General features: G+C 38.4%; 1 non-coding gene and 1 pseudogene across 1 annotated transcript; both read right to left on the minus strand.

Moving 5' to 3' along the window:
* Nucleotides 1–725: 725 nt before the first annotated feature.
* On the minus strand, nucleotides 726–1,422 carry LOC142451603 (DNA repair protein RAD51 homolog 3 pseudogene; annotated as a pseudogene).
* A 2,753-nt stretch (nucleotides 1,423–4,175) lies between these two features.
* On the minus strand, nucleotides 4,176–4,237 carry LOC142452105 (U7 small nuclear RNA). Its single transcript, XR_012785161.1, has one exon. It is a non-coding gene; the product is annotated as a U7 small nuclear RNA (small nuclear RNA).
* Nucleotides 4,238–9,573: the final 5,336 nt, after the last annotated feature.

Raw genomic sequence — 9,573 nt, forward strand, 5'->3', positions numbered from 1 at the left:
TTTAAAAATTATTTGTTAGTTTTATATTTCTAATTAAACAAATGGTTTAGACTTTAGGATTGAGGCCAGCTTTATTTTTTTAAACAAATGGCTAAGATTTTAGGATTTAGATTAAGGATACTTCTGTCATCTAAAATTTATATCTGAACCACAAAACTAAATATAATGAATTGACTCCTGGTGTTTACTTCTTTTCAAAAGATCTGAAGACTTGAAAGAACTATCAGAGCTACATTCATAGAAAAGAACATCATAGGAAAATGAAAAAAAATGTTTTCCTGTTAGGCTTTTCTAGACAATTGGAAAAGAAAGGGAGGAAAAACATTCTGAATGATAAATTCAGATAGGACACATAAAATCAGTTTTCCATATTTGCGAAATATTACAGGACTTCAAAAAATCACAGAGCAATGGAATTAAAAAGATGAAATTTTCTATGAACATTTTGATGCCTCCTCATAAAATACCTGTATCAGCTCTCCTGAATGCTACAGAAATGAAAACAGAACAAAATATAATAGTGGCATACTGTTTTAGAAGAACTTTTTCAGAAAATCCTTTACTTTAACATTCCCCTCTCATTTCAATATATTCCTGATTCATTCATGCCATAATGTGTGTTTATATTTTAAAGGAACGAGGCTATGACTTGTACACACTGACTCTCAGAGCATCAATACACTTGTACTTTGAGATGAGTCTTTAGATTTCTGTGCTTCTCTCTCTTATTCTTGTGACCATTTGGGAGAATTCAGTGAAGCTTCCACTGTCAATAAAGACAATGTAGCAACAAGAGCATCCCTAGACCCTTGAAGTGTGATTTGAATGAGTACTGTTATTTCTTCTGGATTGGTGATTTGTGTAATGTTGCCTACCTCTGGTTTTGGTCCCAGGAAAAGATTAGCTGTATTACAGCAGCATGTCCCCAATTTTCCCCTAAAGTAAGAATCAGTGAGGCTTGATTTTTATCAATCTTTATTGTTACTTGATTGGTTCAAATTCAGCTAACCTGTGAATATTTGCAAGACTGATCATCTGTGGGCAACGCCATTTAGTAAGCGGGCTCAGAGGGATGGGTCCTCTTGGTCAGGATGAAAAGGAAAATCCATACTGTCCACGATGGAACCTTTGTTCTGAAATGAAGTCTGCAAGAAGATAACCTGTGCCAGTAGTTCTGTGGAGACACAACAATGAAAATATTAAATATGGGAAAGAATATTTTCAGGAGTGGAATCCTCCTGAGCTTTCTGGTGTTCATTTCCTATGTGAAGGTCCTGCTGTATGGCGAAGGTGCTAAATGCAGTCACAAGGACCATCACACTATCAACAATAAAACTTCCCTCTACTGTTATCAATAAAAATTACTTTACCTGCCACTCCTCCAACACATTCTGGCATCAGTATCTGTATAGCCAACTACATACTTGGCTGAATTCTCGGAGTTTCACCTCCAGGAGTTCCCCAGCAATTTGAAAACCTAGAGACACCAGCTTCACTTGCATGGCCGGGGTCAGTGGGAGGCTCCCCAAATCCCACTGCAATTCAAGGCAAAAACACCTACTCATGCAGTCCTGGACAGCCATGGAGTTAGACAACTTTTGAATAAGGTTCATATGAAAACGTGTAAGAATAATCAGGTCTGGAGGCTTACCTTCCTGATATGATTGCTGAAGACAAAATGGGTGCATAAGCAAAGGTGGTAAAGATAGCTCATGGTGCCCAGCTATCAAAAGATTATAACATCTGGGATCTTAAAGGCTTGAAGATAAACAAGCACTATCTAGTTGAGAAACAAGAAAGTCCACATGGAAGAAGTGCACCAGCCTGTGTAATTATAAGGTGTCAATGGGATCAGGTATCAGGCATCAAAGACCCAGAACAAAAAAATCATATCATGTGAATGAGGCAGAGTACAGAGTGGAGACCCAAAGCCCATCTGTAGACAATGGCCATCCCCTTACAGAAGGGTCGCAAGGAAGAGACAAGCCAGTCAGGGTGCAGTATACCATTGATGAAACATACAACTTTCCTCTCGTTCTTTAATGCTTCCTTCACACACACACCCACTATCATGACCACAATTCTACCTTACAAATCCAGCTAGACCAGAAGATGTACACAGGTACAGCTAAGATCTGGGAACATAGGAAATGTAGGACAGATAAACTCCTCAGGATCAATAATGAGAGTAGTAATACCAAGAGGTAAGGGGAAGATGGGGGGAGAAAGGAGGAACCAATGATAATGTTCTATACATAACCCCTTCTCAGGGGGATAGACAACAGAAAGGTTGGTGTAGGTAGACATTGGTCAGTGTAAGACATGAAAAAATAATAATAATTTATAAATTATCAAGGATTCATGAGGGAGAGAGTGGGGGAAGAGGGAAAATGAGGAGCTGATATCAAGGGCTCAAGTAGAAAGAAAATGTTTTGAAAATGATGATGGCAACATATGTACAAATGTGCTTGACACAAAGGATGGATGGATGGATGGATGAATAGATGGATGGATGGATGGATGGATGGATTGTAATAAGAGCTGTATGAGCCCCAACAAAATGATTTAAAAAATAAATAAATAAGAACTTTCCTTCATGAAGAGATCATTGAAGATATGAGTGCCATATCAAAGTGTGGTGATGAAATCAGATAGCCCCCAGCTATCAGAAAGAATAGCTTCCGGGGTCTTAAAGGTTTGTTTTAAAATAAGCAGCCATATAATTATAAATGAAGTGCCAGCTAAATTTACACAGAAGAAGCACGCCAGCCTGTGTGCTCTGAGGATTGTGAATAATCCAAGACTGAAGGAGGGAATAGTATCACAACATAAATTCTAAGCACCTGCGTTGCAGGAGGCTATGAATGACAATGAGCTCTGAAGCCATTTGCAGGATCCAATGTGAATTGTCTCTGGAAAATTCCTTCTGACCATTGACCAGGGAAATGACTAGCCTTTGTATCAGACAGAGTGAATTGGAAAGTGGATTAATGTAGATGTAACTATGTTAAAATTTAACTTTAATATTTGTTCTCCCCTTTGAAACTTTTAAATTTGTTCTTTTTGCTTTGTCTCCCTTATGTGGCTTTGCCTTCCTATATAAGTTATGAATGGGAAGCAAGCCTGAGGAGAAAGCAATGGACTGATGGTTTTGGAGGTACTTGGTGGGAGGGGGAGGTGGGGGAAAGGAGCAGTGAGCAAACAGCCATGGACAGGGGAACAACTAGAAAATCAAAATCACAACGAGGAGGACATTGAGAGTCTAGTGGTGTTGGAGCAAGAGCAATCTAGCTGAGAGGAAGTACTAAGAGGGAGAAGAAGGGTGAGTGTGATGATGGGATAGGAGGAGGTAAAAGGAAACAGCGGGAAGATCTAGGAAGCAAAGCCATAAAGGTATAAAAGTATAAGCATAAGTGTGTACATATTTAAATATATTTATTCATAGGCCTATGTACATATATTTATATGGCAATACATCGAGGAAGTGAAAGGACTTTGGGCCTTTGCTCAAGCCCTCCCTCAATGAAAGAACACTTTCTTCTTATAATCTGGCATTCTGTTATGCTCGTCTTCCTGACCTGATCATTGAAGACAAAACGGGTGCATAAGCAAATGTGGAGAAGAAAGCTGATGGTACCTGGTTATCAAAAGAGATTGCATCTGGGATCTTAAAGACTTGAAGTTAAACAAGTGACCACATAACAGAGAAGCAACAAGTCCACATGGAAGAAGCACACCAGCCTGTAAGATCATGAGGTGTCTATGGAATAGGTAACATGCGCAAAATGAAGAAAAAAAATACTTATTGTTTAGAATGAAGGGGATCGGAGCAGAGACCCAAAACCCATCTGTAGACAATAAGACATCCCTTCACAGAAGGGTCACAAGGAAGGGATGATTCAACCAGGGTGCAGTATAGCGCCGATTGAATATACAACATTCCTCTGGCTCTTTGAGACTTCCTCATCCCACACCATCTTGACCCCAGTTCTGCCTTTCAGTTCTGGCTAGACCAGAGTATGTACACTGGTATACATAAGAGCTTACAACACATGGAATCTAGGCCAGGTACACCCCTCAGGAACAGAAATGGGAGTAGCGATACCAAGAGGGTTGAGGGAAGGTGAGGAAGAACTGGAACTAAGTGTAATAATTTACTCTTTTTTTTGGGGGGGGGGGGGTTTCCGGGAAGACCAGAAAAACCTGCTAGACAAATTCTAAAAGAGCTGTAGCACTGAATAATTTACTCTTAATGCTCCCTCCCATCCAGGGGGTGAACAACAAAATGTGGTTGAAGCAAGACAGTGGTAAGTGTAAGATATGAAAATAATAATTTATAAGTTACAAGGGGTCACGAGGGTGGAAGGGTGGGAAGGAAAAAAGAGGAGCTGATACCAAGTGCTCAAATAGACAGTAAATGTTTTGAAAATGATGATGGCAACATATATACAAATATGCTTGATACAATTGATGCATGGAATGTTATAAGAGCTGTAAGAGGTCCCAATAAAATATTTTTAATAAATAAATAAATTTTTTCTAGTTTTATGATGCTCTGCCTTCTTTTCGATTGAAGTTCTTTGTTTTATTTTGTTATTGTTGGATTTTCTTTTGTTTTTCTTTTTATGAAATCCAGAGTAGGTAAATCTATAGAGACAGTAACTGGATTAATAGATTCTTAGGTTTAAAGCAGGGGTGTTTAGGGGGAAATGGGGAGCTAATAAATATAAGTACAAGAATGAAGAAAATGTTCTAAAATTTATTGTAATGATGATTTAATAACTACTTTTAATATGTTTAAACCATTGGATTTTATGATATATGAATTTATGTCAATAAAATCATTGAAAAGAAAATATATATAAAGAATTCCTATGACTCAACAATAAAAAGACAAATGGCATAAACAAAACATGGACAAATAATATGAATGATATTTAAATGGCAAACAATCAAGGAAAAGATGTTCTTCATCATTAGTCATTAGAGAAATGCAAATCAAGACCACACTGAGGTATTACCTCATACCCACTAAGATGACCTTGATTTAACAAATGGAAAGCAACAAGTCTTGGCAGGATGTGGAGAAATAGGGATCTTCATTAATTGCTAATGGGGTTGTAAAATGCTATGGCCACTTTGGAATACGGTCCTGTGGCTCCTCAACACAGTTCAACAAAGCTTATCATTTGATCTCCATTTGACCCATTTTAAAGTTGTTTCTGTTTTTAATATTTTCTGTTTTCTTTTTCACTGTGATTTTTCTATGGTTTGTCTAGTCATTGTTGGGTTTTTAGCTAGTTAGTTTGCTTCCTATTTGTGTTTTTTATGATTTCTGTGTATAAAAACCAGGATAGGTGGATATATAGAGAGAGGCATTAACTGAACTGATAATTGTCTAGAGGCATGGCAGGAAAGGATGGGGTTAAAATGGGGAGTTAACAAGTATGAGAAGAAAGTTTTCTGAAATTGATTGTGTTGATGATTGCCCAAATCTTAATATGATTGAGCAATTGAATTGAATTGTATGATATGTGAAGTATATTCCAATAAAATTATTTAAAATCAAAGTTAAACATGGAATTACCCTAAGAACCAGCAATTCCATTCCTAAGTATAGCAAAACAAAATTGAAAGCAGAGATTCAAACAAATACTTTACACAAATGTTCATGGCAGCACTGTTTACAATTGCCTAAAGGTAGAAACAATACAAATATAACTAAACAACATGTTTTACATACATAGAATATTACTCAGCTGAAAAGAAAAATGAAGTCTTGATGTAAGCTACAAAATGGATGAACCTAGGAATAACATCCTGAGTGATTGTGTTAGTCCTAGTAGACTAGAGAAACAAATTCATAGACACACATATGTGTATAAGAAAGAACTTTACATACAAGAGCAATTGAATATTGAGAAAACATCCCAACTCAGTCCAGATCAAATCCATAAGTCTGATATTAGGCCATAAGTCTGATACCAATCTATAGAGTCCTCGTCAGACTCATGAAACACATGCAATGAAACTGAATGCAGGAAGATCATAGTCCAGTGGGTGGAAGGTCTTGTGGATCCAGTGGCGGGGTAAGCATCTCAGAGCTGGCAGGGGTCTCCATGTGGCTCCTCCAGCTCCCGAGCTCTAGTGTAGCTCCATCTGTCTTATCAATGGAAATGTCTCACAGGGAGTGAGCCTGTGTCCTGTCTCAAGTGAGCTATTTATCTCCTCTGTGCCTCCAAATGAGATCATCAACTGTCACCTGATTGGCAGGCTAAACTCCACCCCTTCACTTGTAAGTCTCAAATTGACAACAGATTATGTTACAACCACAGTGATATAAGTCACTCATGAAAGGATAAATATTGAAGGATTCCATTTATAGGAAACATCTAGACCAGGCAAATGTATGCAGAACTGTGGTTATTAAGGGGACATGTAGGAAGGAGAGGGACACTGAACTTCTGCTAAGAGTGACAGAAAAATCTAGAAACAAATAATGGTGTGGGTCGTACAGGATGATAAATAAAATTAATGTCACCCAATTGAACAGATAGAGACTATTGAACTGGAAAAGTTTTATAACAAACCTATTCATCACAATTAAAAGATAAGTTATAGACTTGAAAGCAATATTTGCAAATCAGGTATCTGGTAAAGTCTCACTTCTACAAAAACTTGTATATGAATGTTCAAAAAAATCTCTCACTGCGGGGTAACCGAGATTATAAGGATCTACATATCACCTCCTCCCTGGGGGACAGACAACAGAAAAGTAGGTGAAGGGAGATGTCAGACAGTGTAAGATATGACAAAATAATTTACAAATTATCAAGAGTTCATGAGGTGGGGGAGAGTAGGGAGGGAGGGGGGAAAATGAGGAGCTGATGCCAGGGGCTTACATGGAGAGCAAATGCTTTGAAAATGATGAGGGTAATGAATCTACAAATGCGCTTTATACAATTGATATATGTATGGATTTTGATAAGAGTTGTATGAACCCCCAATAAAAAGATATTTTTAAAATCTCTCTGTGTAATAACTGAAAACTAGAAACAACCCAAACATCCATAAATAGGTGGATGGATAAACTAATTGTGGTATATCCATAAAATGAAATGGTGTTCAGCAATAAGAAACAAAATAGATGAATTGCAAAAATAATTATTCTAATTTTTAAAAGCCTGGGACTCAGTTGAATTACTTGGTCTGGCTCCTTCATTCATAGTCTTATAAGTCACACCAATCATTGGCTGTTGTTGTTAGATGCCTTCGAGTTGGTTCTGTCTCGTGGCAACTCTACAAACAACAGAGCAAACGACTGCCCAGTCCTGCGCCATCCTCACAATCGCTCTTATGTTTGAGTCGTTTGTTGCAGCCATTGTGTCATTCCATCTAGTTGAGAGTCTTCCTCTTGTCTGGTGTCCCTCTACTTTAACAACTACGGTTTATATTTCTAGGGACTGGTCTCTCCTGAAAACATGTCCAAAGTACACAAGACTTAAGTCTCATCGTCTTTGCTTCTAAGGAAATTCAAGACTTAAGTCTCGTCTTTGCTTCTAAGGCAGATGTTTATTCTTTTGGCAATCTGTGTTACTTCCAAGATTCTTTACCAACACCCATCAGAATGCATCAATTACACTTTTGTTCTTTTTTATTCAGTATATCTAACGTTTACATACAGGGGCACCTTCGTCCTCAAATCAACATCCTTGCTTTCCAACACTTTGAAGAGGTCAGGTGCAGCAGATGACTATGCAATGCATCATTTTATCTCTTGACTGCTACTTCCATGAGCATGGATCATGGACCCAAGCACGATGAAACCTGAAATTGCTGACAACTGCAATCTTTTCTCCAGTTTTCATGAAGTTACCAATCCATTCATGAGGATTTTGGTTTCCTTTAAGTTGTAATCCATATGGAAAGCTGCAGTCTTTGACATTTGTCAGCAAGTACAGGTCCTCGCTTTCTGCAAGCAAAGTTGTATCATCTGCATATTGCAGGTTCTTCATATCCTTTAACCAAGACTGATAACATATTCTTTTATTATATAGCACAGTTTCTCTGGTTATTTGCTGAGCATATAGATTGAAAATTATGGTGAGAGAATACAACCATGAAGCACATCTTTCTTGACAGTAAGCCTTTTTCTGTTTGGACAACTGCCTCTTGATCCATGTTAGGATTGAAGAGGAACATGCAAGTAAGGTGTGGATGGCTCCAACATTGGTCAGTTTTACTATTCCACTGGGTGTAAAGTAAGCCATCTCAGAAACAGAAATGACAACTCTCAAGAGCCATGAGTGGGGCTTTTGTGAGATTTCTGTGTAAACAAGCAAGAATGACAGCACACACCGTGAGACTGAGAGGCACATTTCCAAGGCCATGGAATGAGTAAAGTGGAATGCGTTCAGACATGAAGCTAGTTTGCACTGTGGAGTGCCTTTGGGGATATACTAATACTAAAGAAACTTTGAAGAGCCCAGTTGGCATAACTGTTATATTTTTTGACTGCTAAATGTGAGGTTAGCAGTTCAAAGCTTCCAGCTGCTCCTGAGGAAAATATGAGACTGTCTATTCCCATCAAGTGTTATAGTCTTGACAACACACAGGGGCAGTTCTATCCTGTCCTATAAGGTTACCATGAGTAAGAATTGACTTGATGACAGTGAATTTGATTTAAAGGAGCTTTGAAACATTTGCCAGAGCAGGGTAGAGAACAAGGGGCCAGATGGCTGAGACCAAGGATCAGTGAGAGGTATGCCTGTGAACATGGCTATGAAAAGGTGCTGTGAACAAAAGAATCATATCATTAATATTTCTGGTTTGTGATCCGTTAACCTCCCTACTAAATCCCACAATCACAAATATGGCTGTGAGTTCTGTGTCCCCACAGCATTGAGTTATTGAACTGGGCAGAGAAGGTGTGTGCCATGGGAGGGACAGGTGTTGTCAGAATAGGTAAGGAAGTTTGGAAAGTAGAGGTATATCTGACCTCTGCCTCACCTCATAGAAATCTGCCTTGAGTAGATGTGGAATTGGATTATGCTTTCTCTTAGACCAGTGGTTCTCAAACTTCCTAATGCAGCAACCTTTTCATACAATTCCTCATGTTTTCGTGACCCCCAACCATAACATTATTTTTGTTGCTACTTCATAACTGTAATTTTGCTACTTTTATGAATCAGGCAATCCCTGTGAAAGGGTCGTTCGGTCCACAGGTTGAGAACCTAGAGGATGTTAGACATGCCCACCACAAAAAGAATGAAAAAAAAAACCAGAACAAAACATCTCACTGTCATTGGGTCAATTCTGACTCATAGTGACCCTATAGGACACACTAGATGTGCCCCTGTGGATTTCCAATGGAAAAGGGATACATTGAGGCCAAAAGAATGCATACTACATGGGGCATTTATGTTAAATACTATAAAAAGAACATTTACTTATAGTGACAAATAGCAATCCAGATAGGGCGTGGAAGGAGTGGAAGGAAGGGATTACACTCAGGGAAATTGGGACACTTCAGGGTGATATGGTCTCTATTTTGATGGCGATGATCATTTCCTG

Source organism: Tenrec ecaudatus, chromosome 6, assembly GCF_050624435.1.
Source record: "Tenrec ecaudatus isolate mTenEca1 chromosome 6, mTenEca1.hap1, whole genome shotgun sequence".
Taxonomy (NCBI): Eukaryota; Metazoa; Chordata; class Mammalia; order Afrosoricida; family Tenrecidae; genus Tenrec; species Tenrec ecaudatus.